The sequence below is a fragment of the Podarcis pityusensis genome (genome assembly GCF_964106645.2).
Source record: "Podarcis pityusensis genome assembly, chromosome: 15".
Lineage (NCBI taxonomy): Eukaryota > Metazoa > Chordata > Lepidosauria > Squamata > Lacertidae > Podarcis > Podarcis pityusensis.
Window position 1 is genome coordinate 28,612,675 of NC_138040.1, and position 26,329 is coordinate 28,639,003.

The following is a 26,329-nucleotide window of genomic DNA, read 5'->3' on the forward strand; positions in this document are numbered from 1 at the left end:
TGATAAAAAGAGTTTTTATGTCCAAGTTGCTGCTCTCCTGGCTCTACCTGGGGAAGCCTTTAGAAGCGGTTATGCAATCGGTGCTGTTTCACAGATTGGACAAATTCATAGAAGATAAGGTTATCAATGGCGAATGGTCATTCTCCAGAAGAAGCAGCTGGTTGGCCAATGAGGGGGAAAGGATGCTGGACTAGGTGGGTCCTCTTTAGTCTGACCCAGCAGTCAGTCTCTTCTTATCAGGGATTCACAGTCTTGGATTTGCCTTTGTTCTGCTCCCCGTTGGCTTCACCTCCCAAACTGAAACCTGATAGTTTTGAGTGGGGTGGTCTTTCCCACAAACATATGTTGCTGATCCCACATTAGAATGTATTGTGTGAGAGCTATGGCCTTTCCATAGGCCTAATTCCATTGAATTTTAATTTCATTGAGGAAATTAATTTGATAATAATAATAATAAATAATAAATTTTATTTATACCCCGCCCTCCCCAGCCAAGACCGGGCTCAGGGCAGCTAACACCCGATATAAAAACAAATTGATTGAAATACAACTTAAAAACAAGATTAAAATACAACATTAAAACATTAAAATACAGCCTCATTTCAATGGAAACCATGGAATTTAATTCTGCTGCATTTTAGATTGTTCTATCCTATTTTGCGCAATTTTTAAAGGTGTGCTAACTACTGGATTTTGTGAGGTTTCCACAGTAGGTCCCCCCCCCCTCTTTCTGTGTGTGTGTGTCATTTGCCATGACAACAGTCACCCTGGAGCATGGGTAGGCAAACTAAGGCCCAAGGGCCGGATCCGGCCCAATCGCCTTCTAATTCCAGCCCGCAGACGGTCCAGGAATCAGCGTGTTTTTACATGTGTAGAATGTGTCCTTTTATTTAAAATTCATCTCTGGGTTATTTGTGGGGCCTTCCTGGTGTATTTACATGAGTAGAATGTGTCCTTTTATTTAAAAAGCATCTCTGGCTTATTTGTGGGGCATAGGAATTCCTTCTTCTTCTTTTTTCAAAATATAGTCTGGCCCCCACAAGGTCTGAGGGACAGTGGACCGGCCCCCTGCTGAAAAAGTTTGCTGACCCCTGGGCCTGGAGTATCACCCACCAGAACAGAATTTCACATCTCTGATTGCTAACCTAGCCATCAGGGTAGTTTAGGTCCCTGAACCTCTGGCATGTTCTGGAGACACCACCAGGTCGAAACTCCTGCCCAATGATCAGTTCTACCTGAGTGCTTGGTGCACCAGACTCTTAACCTGCCATCCCTGCTTCCTGGTCTGTAAGACTGTCTTCAGACTCTTCTACTTCTCTACCACTGTTGGGATTTCTCCCTCCTCTAGTGTGCTGCTTTTGTGGCGATTGGTTAAATGCTGTGCAAATAAGCTTTGACTTCTAACAGTATTGTGGAAGACGGGTTCAATGGCAGAAGGTCCAAGCTCTGAGCAAATCAGCATTGCTTGCAAGTGTCTCCCATTATAAGCAAGGCCATCTTTGCAAGTCCTACTTGAAACTTGGGAGGCAAGACAGGCCTTGTATCAAAACTCTGTATTAAACTCACCGCTGTTTGTGCAAGAACATGTCTGTTGTGGAGAGTGGTGTGCACTCCAAATGCTGTCACCCAGGGCAGTTATCAAAGGGGGAATGTTTGACTGGGGGTATATTTTAAATGCTGATTTCCGGCTGAGTGACAGCTTTCTGAGCTGGAAATGAATTATGACTCCCACTTTCTCAGCTTTGCAGTTGTGCAAAAAAAAAGGGGGGGGGGATACTCACACAAACAGGTTTGGCACTGACACATCACCCGTAGACAGAAGATAAATCCCAAAGGGAACCTCTTGTAGCTCCTGCAGGGAGAGAGATCTCTCTTTGCTATTCAGTCTCCCTCTGGAGACTCTCGTTTCATTCACTACCCTTTGAACAACAGAGAGTGGAAACAAAAACTTTTAAAACTTGTTTTATGCCTCTTGATAGTTTTAATAAATTCCATACATGCTTCCTTAATGCTGGGTTTCATTAAAAAAAAAAATACAGTACCAATAACTCTTGGAGGCCTTAGACTAATTATTTCCCTTTTAATTGTTGCAAGGGAGACTTTAAAAAAAAATACAAGCCAGGACAAATGTTCTTTTAATTAGCTGAGGACTTTATTAGCTGGCACTAATTAAAGTATTTCTTCAAGTCTGAAAAATGTCTAGAATTATCCCATCTAGCATACTGTTGAGTCTCGAGTAATTTATTGACGCGAAGTTGATTCAAACATTTCATATGTTTCTCTCTCTGTATGTGTCTCTTTTCTTCCTGCTAGAGATAGATGGACAGGAACAATTTGACAATGATTACTTACAGGGTGATATCATAGCCTGGGAGGCATTGACTGACTTTCAAGGGTCCAGGCCCTAGGCAGAAGCTTTAAAAAAAGCAAAAGTTATTTTCCACTTAGGTAGGGTTGCCATATTTCAAAAAGTAAAAACCAGGACCCCTGATTGAGCTTTTCGTAGACAAATCCCCCCCCAGATGTCAATTCTGCCTTTGAAATCCCTGTAATATCTGGGAAACTCCAGACATCTGGCAGGCTTACGGACTATGAATCAGGAACCTGATCTGAGGACTAAGATTTACTTGCTGGCCCAGTGCTACACAAAGGGGAGGGGATAATTGAGGAATGCATCCTCTTAGACCTTCCTTGCCAACAAAGGTCCGTATAGTTAAAGCCATGGTTTTCCCAGTAGTGATGTATGGAAGTGAGAGCTGGACCATCAAGAAGGCTGATCGCCGAAGAATTGATGCTTTTGAATTATGGTGCTGGAGGAGACTCTTGAGAGTCCCATGGACTGCAAGAAGATCAAACGTATCCATTCTGAAGGAAATCAGCCCTGAGTGCTCACTGGAAGGACAGATCGTGAAGTTGAGGCTCCAATACTTTGGCCACCTCATGAGAAGAGAAGACTCCCTGGAAAAGACCCTGATGTTGGGAAAGATGGAGGGCACAAGGAGAAGGGGACGACAGAGGACAAGATGGCTGGATAGTGTTTGCGAAGCTACAAACATGAGCCTGACCAAACTGCAGGAGGCAGTGGAAGACAGGAGTGCCTGGCGTGCTCTGGTCCATGGGCTCACGAAGAGTCGGACACGACTAAACAACAACAAGACCTTCATGACTAGCCTTCATTAGTGGAACTCACTACTGCTGCCTTGTAGTACGTCTTACAGGACTTTCAATGTGAGGCTGTCCAGAATGCTGCCTGAGGGGTTCTGAAGAGCTTTAGCCGTTGTTAAGGCAAAGCAATGTAGGATTCATTGTTATTATTATTTAAAAAAAAAACCTTAGATGAAGCTTTAAACTTTTGTTTGTGTGTGTGTGCTTAACAACAAAAAGCCAAAGCTTTCGAGTGCTCTGCAGACCTTTTACCAACCCCATGAGAAACACAGAGATAAACAAAAAAACAGATAGCTACTCTGTACCAAAGATTACATGAAGAGCAGCAGAGTACTCTGTGACTTTGTGGGGGTCCTAATTTAATTTGGAGTGATTCAACATCCCGTTTCAACATGGAAAGCAGGACAAGACCCCTATATCGACCCTACAATGAGAAATATCCTTAGGAACAGGGAAATCAAAAGGCTTACCTAAACACCAAATTCACGCGCCTCCTTGTATGGGTCTAGACTGGAGACATGGACTCCATGCTTTGGGTTAAATTAACCATTAATAAGGTTTTCAGACTGAGGTACAGAGACATTATTCATATTCTGAAATCGTACAAAGCAGGGCGAAAAGAAATTCAAAATTGGACCCTTGCAATATTAAAATATTTTCTTCTAAATTGGACAAAAGGTTGCAAGGTTGACAGGAATCCAGGAATTTGTGCCCCTACCTTTTTATTTTATGGAGCAAAACAAGACTCCTGCTCCTTACAACTGGGGGTTGGGGCAAGCAATGGATTTTTGAGGGAAATAGGTGTGTGGGGTTGCGGGGTCGCTGTTGCCTCCTCTGCTGATTCACCAATAAGCTGAAAGCTACAGAGACCATATCAGAAGTGCAACCTGACAACCTGAAATGGCAAGCCTTCCTGATATGAAAAAGATGTTGAAATATACATTTTTAAAAAAACCAGAAGCATTTTTACTTGGTATTGTAAGAGAGGATATCAATAGACAGGATAACAAACAGTTCTTATATGCAATAACAGCAGCAAGAGTATTATTGGCACAGAAATGGAAACAAGAAGAATTACCGATGAAAGAAGAATGGCAGATGAAATTAATGGACTATGCAGAATTAGACAAGATGACAGGAGGGATTCGAAACCTGCAAGACCAGAGATTCTCAGAGGACTGGAATAAATATGTGAACTATTTGAAAAGCAATTGTAATCAACAGATTACACTAGTAGGATTACAAGAAGTTTTGTAAGGAGGAATATATGAAATATTGCAAGGAAGATTATGAAGAGCGTTATTAGTTAAGATAATTAAAAGTAATAGTGAAATTAAGAAATGTAAATTAAGTGAAAAAGATTGAAAAATTTTCAGATGTGATTGATGGAAGTAAAAAAATTGTATAAGATATGAAATTGTGTTAAATGATTGCTGAAAATGATATGTTAAAAAATTATTTAAATATATATATATATATTAAAAGGGCAAGTCTTCCACCATAGGATCCTGTATTGCACCCAGCAGCATGCTTGATTGCCCAGGATGCTTCATAGGAGATGGCTGCTCCTACCCCACATTTCATTTGCCAGGGTGGAGGAGTGGCTCAGAGCATCAAAGGAGCACTGGACTTGATCACTGCACCACTCCTCTTGCTAAAAGCACTTCAGAGTGTTTCATGCCAAGCAGCCTCTGCAGTTGACAAAGGTTTTGCTGGCCACTGACTCATGCTGAGCAAAATCATTGCGCTGCTCTTTGGGTTTGGAAAGAGCTGCCTGCCCCCTGCAAGAGCCGCAGTTGAGGTTTGCACATACAGAAGAACCGAGTGGGTGGGAGAGAAGTTTCCTCTTCATGCCTCCTCCCTCCAGAGGGAGGAAGAGTCCCAGCGGTTTCTTTTGATGAGCAACTAGGTCACCGAGACTTATATGTAGCTCACTTCCAACAACCTCATTCAGATTTGCACACAAAAAAGGCCAAGGCACTTGGAGTCTCCTTGCAGCTGCAGATTTCCCCCCAACCAGTGTTCCCAGAACATTTTCCACCCATAAAACAGGTAGAATTGTGTACCATTCCACTCACTGCTGCATTTCCAGTTCTGCAAACTTGCTGGATCTAGGGTTGCCATACGTCCTCTTTTTCCAGGACACGCCCTCTTTTTCAGGGGTGAAATTTCAGTCCAGGTAGATTTTTTAAAATTTGCCAAAATGTCTTTGGCTATACTTTTTGGATGAGACATAGACATAACTGGTGGCTGATGACTTGCTTTCCTCTTCTCTTCTCTTCACCTGCCCCCCCCCCTTCAGCAATATACCACAGCTTCTGTAGCCTACATATGGTAAAGGTACCCCTGACCGTTAGGTCCAGTAGCGGACGACTCTTGGGTGGCATGCTCATCTTGCTCTATAGGCCGAGGGAGCCGGCGTTTGTCCGCAGACAGCTTCTGGGTCATGTGGCCAGCATGACTAAGCCGCTTCTGGTGAACCAGACCAGCGCACGGAAACGCTATTTACCTTCCTGCCGGAGCGGTACCTATTTATCTACTTGCACTTGATGTGCTTTCAAACTGCTAGATGGGCAGGAGCTGGGACCGAACAATGGGAGCTCACCCCGTCGCAAGGATTCAAACTGCCGACCTTCCGATCGGCACGCACTAGGCTCAGTGGTTTAGATCACAGCGCCACCCACGTCCCTAGCCTACATATAGTAGGGGTATTTAAAATGAGAGTCGTCATAGTCCTCTTTTTTGCTCTTCAAAATATGGCAACCCTACGTAAAGGAAGAACTCTGCAGCTAGATCAGTCTTAGTACCCATCCAGCATTCTGTTCTCACAGTGACCAATCAAATGCCCCTATGGGATGTCCCCAAGAAGAATCTGAGCGCAACAGCAGCATGCTCCCTCAACATGATTCCAGGGACTGGCATTCAGAGACATAATACCTCAGACAGTAGAGGTCATTTTGGCTAGTAAGCTTTCCTGTCGCACAATTATTAAAGACTCAGGAGCCACAGGAAGACACAATGGCATGGCAATCCTACAGAAACAAGGGGCTTTTCTTCAAAATCCATATTCAGCTTTCCTCAGGATACTTGCTGATTCATTTGTGTCTTGGTGAACCCTGCAAAGATGCCTTAGCGTGGCTGGCTGGGGGGTGCGGGGGGAGGAATGGGCTGAAGAGTGCAGCTGGGAAGAGTTCAGTAATTTGGGAAGTGCTGATGGGCATTTGGGGAGAGGCCCAACTGGGTGCCAGAGGAGGGGCCCACGGCAGGGCCAGCTGACTTGTCTCTGGTGCCACCTCCTGTCAGTGAAATGCTCCCTGCAGGCATGGAGGTGACTGAGTTTAGAACAGAAAGTAAGCCAGCCGTGTGTGGGAATGTTCAGGGTGGCAGGAGAGGATATATTGTTTATTAATATCCTTCCTAACTTGCACTAGCAAGTTCCTTTACTTAGCAGAGTTTACATTCCCCTTCTCATACACAGCAGAAATCTGGTTGCAGGCTCATTAGAACCTCTTAAGGTAAAGTAAAGGGACCCCTGACCATTAGGTCCAGTCGTGACCGACTCTGGGGCTGCGGTGCTCATCTCGCTCTATAGGCCAAGGGAGCTGGCATTTGTCCACAGACAGCTTCCGGGTCATGTGGCCAGCATGACTAAGCCACTTCTGGTGAAACAGAGAAGCACACGGAAACGCCATTTACCTTCCTGCCAAAGCGGTACCTATTTATCTACTTGCACTTTGAAGTGCTTTCGAACTGCTAGGTTGGCAGTCGCGGGGATTCAAACCGCCGACCTTCTGATCAGCAAGTCAAGTCCTAGGCTCTGTGGTTTAACCCACAGCGCCACCTGAGTCCCGAACCTCTTACTATTATGCAATAATAAGAACCTCTTACTATTATGCAATTCGATCTCCCTCAGATTGAATTGTATGTTCCCGGTAAGATCCCCCTTTTAAATCCCTCCTAAAAGAATAAAGACATCACAGTCTTATTCATAAGCAATAAAAAGGAAGTTTACTCATGATCAGGCAGAGCACAGTGTGATCGCTGAAGGCAGGCTTTAGGCTTAAAGTTACAAACTTATACTAACAGGTTTATCCCATAAAGGAGATGACCTGTGGGACTGCTTGGCTGGCAGCCAGCAATTCATTACAGGAAGTTCGCAGGACAAAAAGAAGATGGAAAAGAGAGAAAGAGGCAGCATGCCTTGACCTTTTTCCAGGCCTTTAAAAGTCACGCCCACCCGCTAGTCACATGCAAGGAAGGATGTTCCAGGCCAGGAGGAACAGGAAGTTTCGACTGGCTGGACCGAATATTCGCTTGCATGTCCACTCTAGCAAAACAAGGAATGTTGTATTTGACTGCTCCCAGTGGATTAAATCCCATACCGTGTCCCAGGAAAATGTGGAAACTCATTGTAGCTCCCCCCCCCCTTAAGTCAAAAAACCACAATTTGTGAGATTACGGCCACAGAGTGCAAACAAGCTTGCCCAAAACTCAAAAGGTTTTTGGCTGTTTCACAAATGCAAAACATTTGATTACTGTACAGTAGATGACTGGAAGTTGAATGTGTGGCCTGAGTCCTCTGAAGAATGTGTCATTCTGAGCTGACATGAAAATCCTCTCCTTATAACTGCAATGGCTCATTCACACAAGCAGCTCATCCATGGCTGCTGCCACCATCCAGGGAACTACTTCAGTCGATGGAGAGACTGCCTTGTTGCAAATGATGGAGAGCAGAATCCTGGTCTCTCAGGTCTCCAGCACATCAACCAAATTACTTTTCCAGAACAGAAAATGGGCACCGTAGATCTGATACCTGAACGATTATATGCCTCCTACCTCTGCGTGGCTTTCACCCTCCTAATTGGCATTGCTTTGTGCTTTTCGTCAATGGGTTGGAAGACGCCATCGCTCTCTTTTCTCTTTCTTTCTCTCTCTCTCACACAGTTTTCTTTAAAATGAGCTGAGCAAGGCCCTTGAAGCATCTGCTCTCTTTGGAAGTTAAAAGGGGGGGAGGGAGGTTTGACAGCTATGCTAATGCTCCACTCTTTAGAATGGGGAGGATGACATGAAAGGGTCCTGGTTCAAGGCACAACTTGGTGTCAGAGCAATTTAATGAGGTGTGACATGGATCTTGACCTTTGTAAGGGGAGTGTGATAAAGGGGACCATTGCCAGCTGCCCTGGACATTCAGCTCGACATCAAGAGAGCTTGCCAATGTCACTGAGGGGCCTGGTCATACCAGCCACAAACACCATTCTGAATTTATTTGTTTATTTTTAAATTGCTCAGGGAAAGGGACTTGGCAGGATGAAAGCCTCAACATACCCAGCTCCCAAACACGCCTACAAAATGAATCTCATGCTTGGTTTTGCCTTCCATGTTATCCTGGGGAACATGAACAACAGCAGAGGATGCGGGACAAAGAAGAGCTCTGATGCAGAATCTGCAGCATGCCCCATTCAGGTCAAGAGGACCTGCACAAAATGGATTTGTGAACATCTCCATGTTGAAGATGGTCAGGTCACAGCAAGCCAAAAAGCACAAGAGACTTAGCTAAAGAACCTGACTGTGACTATTTATAGACTTCCTCATTCCTTGGACTCTCTCACTGCTCAGATATGGGGGTGGTGTGTGACAATATTCTCTAAGGATCTGGCTTTATTCATGGCTGTGATGGCTGGTTGTTCCGGAAGGGCACATCTGGTATGTCAACTGACAACTGGTAAAGCAAACTGTTTAAGTGTGTTGGAGAAACTTACACAATATCAACGAGTGCCCCCGAGGTCAATTGCAAGTAGACCAGTGGTGTAGCATGGATGGTGCAGGGGGGGGGCGGCCGCACCGGGCGCAACATCTGGGGGGGCGCTCGCACTCGCAGCTCTCTGCCCCTACCTGGCTCACTCACTCTCTCTCAGCGCTGTCACAGATTTCGCAAAAATTTCGCTATTGTCACACGGATCCTCCTCCTAGCCAACCAGGAAGTGGGATCCACTTCCTCATTGGCCGAAAGGCGAATGCATGCAATTGGCTGAGCTGCCGAGCAGGAGGCGGGAGGACTCGAGGAGACGCGGTGAACTGAGTAGAAGCCACCGCTGCAGGTAAATCTCTCTGCATTGAAAGGGGGCACACTGGTCATTCTGCAATGAAAGGGGGCACGCTGGTCTCTCTGCATTGAAAGGGGGCATGTGTAATGCATGTTCGCACTCAATAAAGTGTTTGAAAATAAACTTGTATTTAGATGCATTTTACTTAAATTACACCAGTATTTTTATAACAAACAATACATGTGCTTAGGGGGTAAGGGTTTCTTTAACTAATCTAGTGGAAGAGACTCAAGTGCTAAAATCCACGGGTTAGGGGGCGCAAATTACTTGCCTTGCCCCGGGTGCTGACAACCCACGCTACGCCACTGAAGTAGACTCATATATATTTTTTGAAACCTGGAAAAGCTGATTTTATTCATGAACAGGACTGCCATAGGCAGACACTTTCCCTCCCCAGTATGAACACATTTGGAAGGCTCAAAGGAAATAGTTGCACTCTGATAATTCCACACACAGAGTACTTCCTGGTGACTTGTAGTCTACTCTGTGAACATGATACCTGTTGTCATATGCTATTGATGTATCCTAAGTGTGTCTGTTATGATGTATCAAACTGTTGGCATTCTTCTAGGTGCCGCCAAATGAACAAAACAGGCTGCTCCCCACCATAATGTCTTGCCACCAAGTTAAAACATTTCCATTTAATTTCATGCTCTCTCATCTTCCTCCATTTATTATCTTGTTTATTTGTTTATTTACATCCCACCATTTTCTCCATGGAGCTCAATGGGGTTGTACACGAGTCCCCGCCTGCTGATTTAAACCTCGCAACAACCCAGAGATGTAGGCTTGCTTGGAAGGCAGTAACTGGCCCAGAGTCACCCAGTGATCATCATGCCCAAGAACAGATTTCAACCCTGATCTCCCAGGTCTTAGTCCAACAGTCTAACCGTTACACTACACTGGCTTGCATAAGGTGATCTGTGTTATTGCCAGGAGGAGACAGACAGACAGACAAGCAGGCAGGGAGGGAGGGAGGGAAGCAGACAGATGGTGTTCCACCAGGCTGACATTTTCCCGCTTTCCTCATTTAACACCTCCTCCTCCCCCCCTTCTTTTTTATGACTGCTTGGGTTTGCTTTGTTTCATTAGGGAATTTCTCCCTTCTCACACATTTCTTCTTTTATAATAGGACATTTTCCTCTAGACAAAGCCGGTGATTTTTTCACTAGTTAAAATAATGTGTGGATTTAAAGCATTTAGAAAGTTTAAGGATCCCACTGATGGGCATATAAATCTGCCTTCATTCCCGCCAGAGTCCTTGTGTCAAACTGAACTCTTCCCCCCACCCCACTGTCTCCGGCTAGAAAGACAAAAGGGAGAGAAGAAAAGGGAGAGAGGATGGCATATTTTTAACTCATTTAAAAGTCGAAAGAACCCAAACTGTCAATTCTCTAAGTAATTTATTAGCATCTGCTCACACTTCCCCAGTGCGTTATGTGCCTAATGCCAGTGTTAGACAGTACATGCAATTCTTCAAGCATGTACCAGTTTAATAGAAAATAAAGTGGTGGTTGATTTGGTTCATTGTTATTTACTACATAAAAATCAGACTCTGCTCAGACATTGGAATAAATGCGTTGTGGCAGTTTCCAGTAATGCATCTGTGAATTACCCCTCCCCCCTTCCAAGAAAGGACTGATAATATAGGGAAGTTTATTACCCAAGTGCCGTGTGGTCTGAGCTTGATCATGCCATGGCGTCCTGAGGGAAGAGGGCCATAGTTTGGTGGCATGCAGGAGGTCACAGGTTCAACTCCCAGCATCCCTTCATCCCCCCCAGAATAAGATCTCAAACAACAGGGCTGATCATGATCCTGAAAAGTCATCAGCTGCTTGATGGATGTTCTCAAACAGCTTAGCATGAAGATTTGTATTAGAGATGAGGAAGGGCAAAGCTTAGCTGTACAGCACATGCACTGCATGTTCAAGGTGCTGTCTTCAAGTCCTGAACATCTCCCACCAAAAAAGGAGCTTAGATGACAAAGCTAGCAGAGCTTGAAGAGGTGCTGTTGGCCATGGAAAGCAACACAGAGACAAAGCCTAGCATAAGGCAGCTCTATATAGCCATAACATGTGGTCCATGGAGAGCTCACACAATGGTGAGGGCCAGTATGATCTCATAGAGGAGAGGGTGTTAGACTCGCTGCCCCAAGATCAGACACCTCCTCAGCCAGGGATTTGCCACCTCTCAACCTCAGTTTCCCCATCTGTAAACAGGGCAAAAACAAGATTCAGTCACAGCTTTCTCACCGCAGTTCACTGACTTAGGACCAAACCAGGGAAGACAGAAGAAGTTACCTGGGAAAGAAATAGGTTGCTGAAAGAGAGAAGGGCTTCTTATTGTTGTTGCACCCTTAAATAATACTATTATCTTTCTCATCAGTCCAACAGTGACAGCAGAGTCTTGCGTCACCTTAAAGACTGAACAGATTTATTACAGCATCTGTTTCCATGGACTAGAGTCCCCTTCATCAGCCAAAGGATAACAATCAAGTTGTCTCCAATGTAGGGCTAAGTTAAATTCATGTACTGAAATATTTGTTGCACCAGCAAGATGTTGCTGCATAAGGGAAAACATAAAAGATGGTTGTGCAATGGATTGCACAACTCTTGCATTAGTGAACATTGGGTTTGGCCCATGGTGATTTGCATAAAGACAAGTATGTTTGCCCCAGGAATGGATAAAGTGAATAGGAAAAAAAAGGTTTTCTCCCTCTCTCAAGGGACACTGGTCCCTTTCTCCTCTGGTCAAGGGACACTGGGGTTCTCAATTGCCATGCAGTCATCCTCTGCCACTATGCACTGGGAACAGAGAAGTGGCTATCTGCAGCTTACACATTGTACCTCCCAAATGTCCTTTCCGAATGCCCCTAAACCTCTTCAGAACCTCATTTCTCCTAGTCCTGTTCTGTGGGGGCCTCTCTCTTTCCTTCTCTTCGCAAAGTTGTTCCCTTACATAAGATCACGTAACAAATCAAAGAAGGGACAGGACCTATTGTTTGGAAAGAAGAAAGGGGAGAAAGTAATCAAGAAAGCCAGACACTTTAAAAGGAGCAGAATTATTTCTCCAATAAAAAGAACATTCTTTTCTTTTCTTTCTTTCTTTTTTTTAAAAAAAATAAACCTAACATGCCTTATCGCAACTGAGAACAAGGCTCTGTGCAAATGTGTGTGGGCCGGTGACTGACACACAGGTTGTTTTGAATAGACATATGACATTGTCAAAGAACCTGCTATTGTGTTAGCAAAAGGCACTCACAACACTGCATAGAAATCAGGCTCTCGTGTCACCCTGAGATGAAGCAAAAACTGCGCTGATTTCCACCCCTTCAGGAAATGTCACCAGAATAAGACCTTTAGTACCAAATAAAGCTCAGCTCTAAAAGGGAGGGAGGAGAAAAGGGCAAAAAATCAAAGCTTCTAGGCAAAGAAAGTATGGGAACATTTTGTAAAATCATCCCTTTGCATTCATTTGACCTTATCTCTGATCCATTTGAAAAGCACTGGCAGGACTGTGCAAACTTAGCAGACATTAGCCCATCCTCCTTCAACGATCCATTGGCTTCTGTCAATGATTCCTTGAGATCGTGGAATGCTCCTGAACATTCGAACCACTCAGGCACACGTGTCAGCTACAGAATGTTGACAGTCAGTCAGTGCAGGGAAGTGAAAGATCAGCTTGGCTGGGGAAAACTTTACATGGGGTCTAGGAGGAAGTGTGCACTAGAGGAGTGAAGAGTGAACAGAGAGATGAGCTGCTGAGCAGTCATGTTACAGAGACCTTTGAAGATTTTGGTGGTAAGAGAAACGGGCTCTGAATCAGGCTGAATGGTACCAGAGGAAAGAGCTTTGCTACCAGTCTGTCACTTATCATATAGGCCAGACAATGTTTCACTTACACGTCTGATTGACCCTTCCAAGCTCTTTCCAGACAGCCTAGCTCTAAGGTTGCTTTCTGCTGCGAAGTTCAGAGGAAGCATCCCTTTTCTCAGTCCTAGTTATTACTCTACTGTTTTGGAATTTAGATAAGATGTCATTTTACTATGTTATTGTTGTAACAAACAGGTTTTTAAATGGCCCTTTTTATACAGTTACACTGCATTTGCTTTTTGTCAAGCTTTGTGATAAAGAGCATTGAACATCATGCATTTTGAAAAGCTTTGGACAAATCAAGTGACTACGACTACGATTATCGCTGGGGAGAATTAGGGAGTTATTGAGGAACACTGGAAGCTGTTTGATGCTGAGTTAGGCCACTGGATGATGTAGTCTCCACCTTGACTGGCAGTAATTTTGGTGGCAGGGTTTCAGGTGGGGAGCCTTCTTTCCCAGCCCTACCTGAAGATGTCATTGGGGATTAGACCAGGAGCCCTCTAGATGCAAAACACGTGCTCTGTCCCTGAATTAAAGCCCTTCCCTAATGGGGAAAGGGGTCAGAGGAGTCCAGGAATGAAATCAATGAGAAAAGTGGGTGTTGTGCAAGCCTTTACGGGGTGCAGCTGCCTGCAGATTGCATGCAATGACAGGGGTTATCGTTTGTATAGAGCAGTCAGCCAAAAATGGCGAAGAGTTCTGCAAATGCTACATATACATGTATGGAATGAACCTTGGGAAGGTGAGCAATTGGGATTTGATTTTGCTACAAAGTCCCGAAGCTTGATCTGCAGTACAACAGGATCTTTCGGGACATCACATGGTTGCCACCCAAACTCCCCCCTCAGTCAGAGGTTGATGGGTGGTCCTGTCCCCTCCTGTCAAAAGAAACAAGGCACTCAGATCCATTGTGCACCCCAATTGTTATTCCATCTTGCCTAATAGCATTTTTGACAGCTCGCTGAAAGCACAAAATTATTATTTTCCCTTCTTTAATAGTAACAAAAAAAGAGAGATTGCATATGTTCTCACAGGCCTCCTTTTATGTTCAGTGCTTTTTAATTAGGCTTCCATAAAATAGTTATAAGTGTGAATCATATATCCATTGTGCTTTTGATAGTTAATCCTACACACTGGCTCGCGTTTTTGACTAGGGAGTTGTTATTTATCTTCTCTTCTCAACCCCTCCTCCACCTTTTCTTTTCTTTTGGCAATACAAGAATCACTGCATGAGTGAAGAAATGAAAAAGAAAAACTGCTGTGCTTTCCTCACAAAGAAAACAGACAAGCAGAGCTGCTGATGGGACAGCTCTAAAGGGTTGGGCTCTCTCAACTAGGCATACTGTGGATGAATCCCATCTTTACAAACTCCAGGTTGCGATGGATTCTGGATCCCTTCAATGAGACACAGAGTGAAATGTCCGGATCTGGTGGGTTTTCCCTGGCTTGAGAGAACATAAGAACATGAGAAGAGCCTGCTAGATGAGGCCAAAGGGGCCCATCTAGCCCAGCATCCTGGTCTGACAGGGGCAAACCCAATGCCTGTGAGAAACCTACAAGCAGGATCCGAGCACAAGAGCACTCTCTCCCCTTGTGCTTTCCAACAACTGGTATTCAGAAACCTTACTGTCTCCAGCTGTGGAGGCAGAGCACAGCCATCACGGCTAATAGCCATCAATAGCTTTATCCTCCTTGAATTTGTCCAGTCCTCTTTTAAAGCCATCTACGTTGCAGAAAGTGAGGAGGAATTAAAGAAACTTTTAATGAGGGTGAAAGAAGAGAGAGCAAAATATGGTCTGAAGCTCAACATCAAAAAACCGAAGATCATGGCCACTGGTCCCATCACTTCCTGGCAAATAGAAGGCGAAGAAATGGAGGCAGTGAGAGATTTTACTTTCTTGGACTCCAGGATCACTGCAGATGGTGACAGCAGTCACGAAATTAAAAGACGCCTGCTTCTTGGGAGAAAAGCAGTGACAAACCTAGACAGCATCTTAAAAAGCAGAGACATCACCTTGCCAACAAAGGTCCATATAGTTAAAGCTATGGTTTTCTGAGTAGTGATATATGGAAGTGAAAGCTGGACAATAAAGAAGGCTGATCGCCAAAGAATTGATGCTTTTGAATTATGGTGCTGGAGGAGACTCTTGAGAGTCCCATGGACTGCAAGAAGACCAAACCTATCCATTCTGAAGGAAATCAGCCCTGAGTGCTCACTGAAGGACAGATCCTGAAGCTGAGGCTCTAATACTTTGGCCACCTCATGAGAAGACAAGACTCCCTGGAAAAGACCCTGATGTTGGGAAAGATTGAGGGCACAAGGAGAAGGGGACGACAGAGGACAAGATGGTTGGACAGTGTTCTCGAAGCTACCAGCATGAGTTTGACCAAACTGTGGGAGGCAGTGGAAGACAGGAGTGCCTGGCGTGCTCTGGTCCATGGGCTCACGAAGAGTCGGACACGACTAAATGACTAAACAACAACAACAAGTTGGTGGCCATCCCTGCCTGCTGTGAAAGCAAGTTCCATAGCTTAACTAGGTGCTGTGTGAAGGACTAGCTTTCATCTGTCCTGCATCCAGCGGCAGAGGAAGACGCTCGGGTGCCTGGGGTGGAGCACCCAGGGGCAGGATGAGCCGCCCATAAGGTGAGGCACACTGGGGGGGGGGCTCCAGAATCTGCCTGCCTCCGCCCACTCAGCTGCCCTACAACTGGGGGGGGGAGCAGCGGGTGTAGTGGTCAAGAGCACTGGACTCGTAATCTGAGGAACTGGGTTCACTTCCCCGCTCCTCCACATGCAGCTGCTGGGTGACCTTGGGCTAGTCACACTTCTTTGAAGTCTCTCAGCCTCACTCACCTCACAGAGTGTTTGTTGTGGGGGAGGTAGGGAAAGGAGAATGTTAGCCATTTTGAGACACCTTTGGGTAGTGATAAAGTGGGATATCAAATCCAAACTCCTCCTCCTCTTCTTCTTCTTCTTCTTCTCAAGCCACTGTGTCTCTCCCAGGAGAGATGCATGGCTTGGGCGCGCTGCAGGCCCCATGGTGAGTGCCGTCCAGCATTTTGTCACACACACACCCCTCAGTGATGACACCCAGGGCAGCCCACACCTACCACACACCCCTCCCTCTGTCCCTGCCTCCGTCTGCCAACATTCAGCCTTATACTGGATGTCTATGATGTCTACTATTCTGAGATAGGAAGAAAACACTCTCTATCCACTTTCTCTATGGCATCTATAATCACATGCACCTCTATCATGTCACCTTTTATTCACCCTTTCTCTAAACCAGCCATAGACAAACTTGGCCCTCCAGCTGTTTTGGGATTACAACTCCCATCATCCTTGACTACTGGTCCTGTTAGCTACAGATGATGGGAGATGTAGTCCCAAAACAGCAGGAGGGCCGAGTTTGCCTATGCCTGCTCTAAACTAAAGAAAAGCCCCAAATGTTGCAACATTTCCTTATAAGGGAGTTGTTCCATTGTCTTCATCATTTTGGTTTCTCTTTTCTGAACTTTTTCCAACTCTACAATATCCTTTTTGAGGTGAGGTGGCCAGAGAGGCTGGCTTCAGCTGTCCTGGAAGATGACTGCTGTCGGCAAACCAAGTTGATGGACTATGCTGAAATGGCAAAATTAACTGGGAAGCTCAGAAATCAAGTAGACAAGAACTTTAATAAGGAAAGGGGGAAAAATTAATTTATTTACGAGACCACTGTAAGCAGGTTAAAACATTAGCAGGATTTTAACCGCACTTGTAAAGTAATGGAAAGTATGGATAATTTAGAAGGATAAAAAAATTGCATAAGTATTGATATGCAGTTGTAAATAATATCATTAGGACCCATGGAAGGGATGGGGCAAGTCAGGAGATTCAGAGTAATCTCAGTATTTGGATTTGGAACTGTTTTTGATTGTATGTTTATATTTTTTTTTTAATCAAATAAAAAATAATATAATAAAAAAGGAAGGTGACTGCTGTCCAGACTGTAGGAATCAAGTCTAACTTCCCACTTGGGATACTGGAAGGGGGTAAATTTGAGAGACAACCCCTTGTTCGCTAATGTCTGAAGCTTCCCTGTCTAGGAAAATCTGTCCACAAGGCATCGCTCTTGTGAAGGCATCATGCTGATTACCATTTATTTTACTTTGGATTTTTTCATATCTTGCTTTTCCAAATATCACTCAAACCAGCCTACATAAATACACAAAATGTCAAACACACTGACAAATGTTGACCTGCCACTGAGAATATCATGGAACGCCAAACCCTGATGTTGAATACTGAATATTCTTTGGATATTTGCATTTCTTAGAGCATAGTCGGAGAATGACCACTACCGAGATTTGCAAAGGAGAACATATTGTTACACACTACCCCAGTGGCAAGAGACTCCAGGGGTTTCTGTGCTTACTTGGGGTTTGGTTTCCTTGGAAGGAAGGTAAATTGAGACTGTGGTTTATTTTATGATATATATGGTTTTATTTACACATATATACAACCTGAGCATAGGACGGAGGGGCTCACAGCATTAACACCCCCATAGAACTTGCTTCCCCATTTGGTTTCCACACACCCAAAGTCCTGCACAGAAACAGACATGCCACTGTGTCTCCAGCTTCCAGCATCAGTCAACTCACACTCAAAACTCACACATACACAGACCACCACTTGGCCAACTGTTTTTCAATCCAAGACAATGTGGCGCCCAGTCACATGAGGTGGAAAAAGGCCTGCCCATTTGCCCACCTATTCTGTTGAGAGCACTTACCTGGCCATCTATGGCCATTACCTTGACAAAGGAAGTGGGTTACTGGTTTCTTCTTACAGATTCAGGGAGCGGGGATATGAATCTCTGTGACCCATGTATTTGGAACTAATAACCAAAGAATCAGCTGAGGGTCTAGATTCAAAATGTGGGACTAAATTCACTCCCCAGCAGGAGAGAGACCTGCTTGTAAGTTTAAACTCGCAAGAAGTTCAGTGAACTTTGAGGAATGTAAGCTGCTAAACCTTTTGCATACAGGTGGTGACCATTTTGTGCATGTTCGATTGGTGCATGACAGCTGATGTGCATGCCATTTTCAGCCCCGGAAGCGGGTGGGGTGGGTTCAGCGTGTGATGACCCTGAACACAACCCCTGTGCAAATGGGAAGTTGCCTGTATCTCATCTTGTCTGCTTGGAAAGCGCTGCCCTCTTTCTACCCCTCTTGCAATGGACAGACCACACACTGTTAAGTAAGTTTAAAATGCTTTACTTACAAAACATCCCTCTCATAGAATCATAGAATTGGAAGGGACCATGGGGGTCACCTAGTCCAACCCTCTGAAATGCAGAGGGTTTTTTTTTGCCCAACTTGGGGCTTGAACCCATGATCTTGAGAGTCTTATACACTACCAACTGAGCTATCACACAGGTCAACGGTCAGATTCAAGCAGCAGCAAGAAGACCACAGGCAGAATGCTCTTGGGTAGAAAATACAGAGAGATAGCTTCAGACACATGCTCTAAGTTTGGAGCTTGCGTAGTCTTCCTTGGTCTGTTACATAGAGACAGTGAGAAAGGAAGAGAAGCATCTTCACTTCCTCCCTCACAGAGGTATGGGGGCATGACCTAACTGAGCCTAGCAATACAACTCTATGGTCTTAACCCCTTTATGCGCCAACTAGTACTCATGCATAATGATCTTTGTCTACAATTTCCCACAGATTCTACCCCACATACACAGGATTACAGGTTTGGAAGGGACCCAAGGTATCCTCCAGACTGACCCCCCCCCCCAAATTCATAACAACATATATTTTGCAGGGAGGGGGCAATTAATTCCAGCTATATCCATATCAAAAAACCTAGTGTGCCAGAATTTCAAATGGAAAGGGATTTGCTGCTGCGACAGAGTCAAAAGCTCTACCTTTCTTGCAGCTTTAGCAGCCAATTCAAGCGGCTAGAGAGAACAATCCTTTTTTTTCCCCAAAGTGAGGGGGGTTGAGAAGGTGTGGTGGGGCGTAGAGGGACCCAAAATTGCTAAGAGGAAAAGGTGCTCACATAAATGGTACAGACAAAGCCAGCAGCCTGGGCTCTCTCCGGCGCTCCGAATTGCCAGGGGGGAGTGCAAGGAAGTGTCTCGTTGTCTCCAACTGTCATCCTTCACTCTGACGAGCACTCAGGAGAGCGTGACCCCTTTCAGCAGCTCCACGCAGGCAATCAGCTCCGCACATCGGTCACTGCGGTTTGCCTGCTGCATCTCCAGCTTATTATAGGGATGCGTTCAGAGAAGAGTATTATATAATAGAGAAACAGTGCATGTGGGTGGGCTGTGGCTGTCTGGGCCGTTCCAGGCGGGGCGGAGAATGTTACTACCTTTACTGAAAGCCCCTTGCACAAATGATATATCTCCACCACAGTGGGAGGGGAGAAAGCGTCACGGGGATGTGGGAAAGGGCATGCATGTGTGTGCCTTGTTTTCCCCCAAACAGGATCTGAGCTTTCTGCAGAGGATGGTAGGTGGTTGCATGACTGACAGGGGGCTCAAAGCAGATGGCTTTTGAATAACGCTGCTCATAAGCACCACATATGGACATGCTACTCCTTGCATGTGCAATCTGCATATGAAACTTGCAATTTGCAACTCTTTATTTTCAGTTGGACAACAAAACTCTGAGGCCATAATACTCATTGGGCGTACGTGGTCTATCTAGCCATATCCTGTCTACAGTGGCTGTCAGGGATTAGAGGCAGGAGTCTTTCCCAGCCCTACCTTAAGAAGCTTCTGGGTGTGAGATATCCAAAAAGCAGTCAAACCAACAATTCATGTTTTGCTAGGTAGGCACATGATAGGAGCTGAAGCTCACAGAGTGTTCCTTTGCTAGAGAGGACTCTGTGAGACCCACTGTGCCCCAACAGGGGTGGGGGGCTAGCTGTATATTTTCCTACCTGCCTAGGCACACCCTCTTCCACTTTCCTTTTTCCCCTGCTCTTCCAGCAATACAGTGGTACCTCGGGTTAAATACTTAATTCGTTCCGGAGGTCTGTTCTTAACCTGAAACTGTTCTTAACCTGAAGCACCACTTTAGCTAATGGGGCGTCCTGCTGCTGCCGTACCACCAGAGCACGATTTCTGTTCTTATCCTGAAGCAAAGTTCTTAACCTGAAGCACTATTTCTGGGTTAGCGGAGTCTGTAACCTGAAGCGTATGTAACCTGAGGTACCACTGTATGAGAGCATCTGCAGAGTCTGAGCTCCATGCTCATACTACATTTTAAGCTAGACTTAAGCAGGGCTTCTTCTTTTTCCCCCAGCAGGAACTCAGTTCCGGCACTTCTCAGGTTGGTGCCATTATAACAGAACAAGGGAGGCATTCATAGTGAGTTCCAGCACCTCTTTTTTTAGAAAAAAAAAAAGCACAGGACTGTATGTCTTTGTAACTGAATTACCATTTAAAGCCTGCCTGAACAAAGCTGTTGTATTGGTTACTCTTCAAGAAGCATACTGAAGGAGTAAATGCTGTTTTTACCTTTTACAATAATTTTTGCGTGTGATTGTTATTTTAGAGGGGAGAAAAGGGGGGTAATACCAGGAAAATGCAGTGTGCCTTGAAGCATTCTGGATTACTTACACTAAAAGATGAACACTAGCCTATCTAAGCTCCCCTTTAAGCTGCACTCTGCTGAACTCACAAACGTGAGGAAGAAAGGATAATATCTAATAGATATAGCCTTTCCTGGCATCTCTTCACATCCCAACACCGGGGACCGAACCTGGTACCTTCTGCATTCAGAGCAGGTGCTCCACCATTGAGCTATCCCCGCAAATATATTTAATATCCTTAGGGTTATCATATATTATTAGTAAATGTAAAGAAAGGCGAAGGACCCCTGGACGGTTAAGTCCAGTCAAAGGCGACCATGGGGTTGTGGCACTCATCTTGCTTTCAGGCCGAGAGATCCGGTGTTTGTCCACAGACAGCTTTCCGAGTCATGTGGCCAGCATGACTAAACCGCTTCTGGCGCAATAGAACACCATGACGGAAACCAGAGTGCAAGGAAACACCGTTTACCTTCCTGCCACAGTGGTACCTATTTATCTACCTGCACTCATGTGCTTTCAAACTGCTAGGTTGGCAGGAGCTGGAACAGAGCAACAGGAGCTCACCCTGTCATGGGGATTCGAACCGCTGACCTTCTGATTGGCAAGCCCAAGAAGCTCTGGTTTAGACTACAGCGCCACCCATGTCCCATATTATTAGTATGATTACTTGGCACATATAGAGTAGTGCATTCCAGGTGTCTGAGACATGTGCTTCAGTAATCATTACAACAGCTCTTCAAGGTAGCTCCAAGGATTATTATGTCAATACTGCCTTGAAACCAAGGCAAGACTGAACCAGGGGCTTCTCTTTGCCTCTGTAGTCCATCAGAAGCATATTTCTGTGCTCTCTCAACAAGGTGACTGCCTTACTTCGATGCTTTGACCTTGTCTTGTAATCATCAGCCACCCTTCTTCCAAATTACGCAGTGCATTCAGCATATTATCCAAAATGGCAGCTCATGTTGTACCCAGGTTTCAGGCCACCACAGCAGGAAAACCAACTAGGCATTTCTTAGGGTTGGCACATGGCAGGATCTAAATAGGGCACAGCTCAGCAGTAGAGGATCTGACTTTGCATACAAACGGTCACAGTTTCAATTTCTGTATCTTCAGCCAGAGCTGGAAGCAGCCCCTGTCTGATATCCTGGGCAGCTGCTGCCAGTCAGTGCAGACAATGCTGAACCAGATGGACCAAGAGTCTGACTCAGTTATGTGGCAGCTTTGTGTGAAATCAGTGCTTTCTTTAAAGTGTCACTCAAGTGAGCCTGTCTTATTGGGAAGAGCAATCTGGGTGCTTTCCACCGCCATCCCCCAATTGCAACAATGACCAATTCCTTTGTGAAGTTGGTGCAACAAAAAATACATCACCTTATCTGTGTTTTTCTCCTTCAGCAGTGACACACACATGTTTTTCACAATGACAGATGATTCCCAGGCACAGAGCGTCTGAATGAATGAGTTTGTCATGGAACAGCGAACTGGGATCATTAACATTCGGTGAAAGAACAGCTCCAGTTGTGCATTGTGCTCATTTGGCTTTGTTTCCTGCACCCCAAATACTATTTTTCACACTGAGCACTCACTCATTCTGCTGGGCTATTTGCTTATGGTGAACAGCCAGCACAGAACAGAAAATATTTAACTGGAATAACATCTAACATAACTAACCCCAGAAAGATTCTGCACTGTACTCTGGAGTTAAGACACAATGTTGATTTATTCAAGATAATAGCAAGTTGTTTAAAACATTAATAAAAAAGGAACATAGGAAACTGCCCTACACTGAGTAAGACTATTTGGTCCACCTAGTTCGGCCATAGGGACGCGGGTGGCACTGTGGGTAAAACCTCAGCGCCTAGGACTTGCCGATCGCATGGTCGGCGGTTCGAATCCCCGTGACGGGATGAGCTCCCATTGCTCGGTCCCTGCTCCTGCCCACCTAGCAGTTCGAAAGCACCCTTAAGTGCAAGTAGATAAATAGGTACCACTTTATAGCGGGAAGGTAAACAGCGTTTCCGTGTGCTGCTCTGGTGCCGGTTCGCCAGAGCAGCTTCATCACGCTGGCCACGTGACCCGGAAGTGTCTGCGGACAGCGCTGGCTCCCGGCCTCTAGAGTGAGATGAGCGCACAACCCTAGAGTCTGGCAAGACTGGCCCGAACGGGCAGGGGTACCTTTACCTTTACCTTTAGTTCAGCCATATTGCAGTTTGCAAACACTGACCCTACCCCCCACTTGGAGGCAATTTGAATCTCAATACAGACAAGTGACTATTATTTACAAGTCGGCTCTAGAATAACTCATCTCAACAATTCACGCACAGTCAGCTCAGTATTGCTTACACAGACTGGCAGCAGCTCTCCATGATTTCAGGCTGGGGGTCTATCCCAGCACAACCTGAAGGTGGTGGTGGTGATTTGATTCACTGGAAGGTCCAAGGGTGAGTCACAGCAATGTAAAATACTGCATTAAAAACAGTTTAAAACAAATGTTAATCACAACTATAACATGTCAAAGGACCAGGGTACATAGGTGCATCTTCAGCATATGATGAAAGCTATACACCAAGGATTGGACCTAGGACTTTCTGCATGTAAAACAGATGCTGTACCCAATAATTAAACATCTATTAAAAACATCAAAGGCAACAGTGATAGAAAGCATTTAAGGAAGCCACAGCCTTAGACTGGCCAAATACTTACATAATCAACGTTCTGGTGTACATATGTTGATTTGCAAGTGAGTACAAATAGAAAAGTTGGTGTACAACTCCCACCCAAAGCTGGTTGTGCACAAATAACACTTATGCACTGAAATTTCAAAACAGCCTTCCTTCTTCAGCTATTTCTCAACTGCTTTTCTAGCTAGGCACCTGTAACTTAGCCGGTATTCAAAAGAAACACTCTTTGAGTCCATTGTCGCTGCAGGCTTTCCTCTTGTAAACTATAGCATGCCCACAAATTTTTAAAGCCCTGTTTACTTTTTAAAAACCCTACTATGTCTAGTTTTGGAAACGCCAGCACATTTTGAAGACCCTCTTCAAATGTACCAATATCATTTTCCTATTTGAGCTGCTGAACTAGAGCACCTTCGGAAATGCGTTTCTGAAGCAGTGATGTGTTACGCTACATGGAGGGCTCATCCAGACTTCCTTTTGCACCACGTTTTGTAGGTCCATGTTTTACAGCTCCGCAAAAGGCCACTCTTGACCGCTGAATCAGAGCAAATGGCAATTCCTGGAGAACCCATTGCCATTGTTCTGATTCAGCATTAAAGAGCAGGTTTTCTTGCAGAAAGGGACGTGGGTGGCACTGTGAGTTAAATCACAGGGCCTAGGACTTGCCGATCAGAAGGTCAGCGGTTCGAATCCCCGTGACGGGGTGAGCTCCCCTTGCTCAGTCCCAGCTCCTATCAACCTAGCAGTTCGAAAGCACGTCAAAGTGCAAGTAGATAAACAGGTACAGCTCTAGCGGGAAGGTAAACGGCATTTCAGTGCACTGCTCTGGTTCTCCAGAAGCGGCTCACTCATGCTGGCCACATGACCTGGAAATTGTACGCCGGCTCCCTCGGCCAATAAAGTGAGATGAGTGCCACAACCCCAGAGTCGGCCACGACTGGACCTAATGGTCAGGGGTCCCTTTACCTTTACCTTTTTTGCAGAAAGTGGGGGGGGGGGAAGTGTTCAGATGTGGACTGGGAAATCACAGACTTGTGGTTAGTAAGCACAGGGTGGGGGCAGGTAAGTGTGGATGAGCCCTCAGTTTACTTTGAATGGTCCTGGCTCCATTCTTTAGCCTATTGCCAAGGGGTGTTTTTGTGAGCAAACTTTAAAAGGGGAGAACATAAGAACCACCTGCTGGATCAGAACAATGGCACATCTAGTCCGGCATCTTGTTCTCACTGCAGTCAACCAGGTGCCCATGGCAAGCATGCAAGCAGGACCTGAAAACAAGAACACTTTCCCATTCTGTGGTTTCAAGTAACTGGCACCCAGAAGCATACTGCCTCTGACTATCATAGCTGTCGTGGTTAGTAAACCATTGGCAGCCTTCTCCTCTACGAATTTTTGTAATCCTCTTTTAAAGCCTCCAAGTTGCTGGCCATCACTGTCTCCTGTGGGAGTGAGTTCCATAGTTTATTTGGGCACTGCCTTAATAACTAGGGGAGAAGGCTGTGTGCTTCACAAAGGCATCTGGGTGACCAGTGTGGTGTAGTGGTTAAGAGCGGTAGTCTCGTAATCTGGTGAACCGGGTTCACGTCTCCGCTCCTCCACATGCAGCTGCTGGGTGACCTTGGGCTAGTCACACTTCTCTGAAGTCTCTCAGCCCCACTCACCTCACAGAGTGTTTGTTGTGGGGGAGGAAGGGAAAGGAGAATGTTAGCCGCTTTGAGACTCCTTCAGGGAGTGATAAAGCGGGATATCAAATCCAAACTCTTCACTGTGGGATGCAGGAGCTTGGCCTGGACTGATATAGTCTGATCTTGTATGTCCCCTCTTATTCTTCTCAAGCTCCACGCCACACCATAGCCAACTTCATTTAACTTTCACGAGACTCCTTACCAGTTTTTGCAGTCTGGGCTTCTGCTCACACATTGCATTGCACAAGGAAAAACATTGGTCAGTTGGGCAAGGTTTGGATGGGCAAGGTGATCCACTATGCCTAAGCATCAGTTGTCATTCCTCGGTTTTGAATGCCCTGCATTCAGGGTTGAGGGAGGATTTGCAAAGGATCTGTGCCAGCAAGAGAGGTTCAAGTCTGGGTTTACTATGATAGAAGATTACTCTTATTATCCGTGGTTGATTTTCTGCTGGTGATTGCCAGGAGAGGATTCCTCTTCTGTGTCATCTCTCGCAAGCAAAAATGACCCACTCCACGGTAATTCTTGCTGTTCATTCCAAGCCAATCTGTTGCTATGGCATCCTCCTCCCCATCTCCCTTTCCTCCTCCCCTTAGCCAAAAATATCAGAACAAAGGAAGCTGCCTTATCTTGAGTCAGACAATTGGTTCCATCTAGCTTTGGGTTGTCTACACTGATTGGCAGTGGCTCTCTATGGGGTTTCGAAGAGGAGGATCTTCTTGTCTTACCTGGAGATGCAATTGGAGGTGAACATAGGACCTCTTGTACACAAGGCTCTGCCACTGAGCTATGGCTCTTCCTAGTCCTAGCTTTGCCAGCTTCTCTCAAAGGAGGCAAGATATGCTCCAACTTCCATTTATGTACATTTTGCTGCATATTCATTCAGTGTCGCTTGCTTGCTGCATTATTTAATGGGACTGATGATGTAATTAAGGCACAGGCAGGCATCAACTACCAGGCCATGGCAGAGTATCAGGATCCAATACTGCTCCGTTTCTTGGTTTTTCTAGACAGTGTTGCATTGTGTGATCATCGCTCTCACTGAAGGGTTAAGAGAGTGCAGGTGACTCTATCGGCACAGACAGAATGCAAAAGCCAGCCATCTCAATCAATGCAAGGCCTTCCCAGAAGGGCTTCCTCATGTCTCCTCTTCCCTTGGTTTGTTTTAATCTCGCTCACTTGCCTTCATGCTCTTTGGCCTGAGGTCGATTCCACAATTGCAGTTCACGCCGCAACTC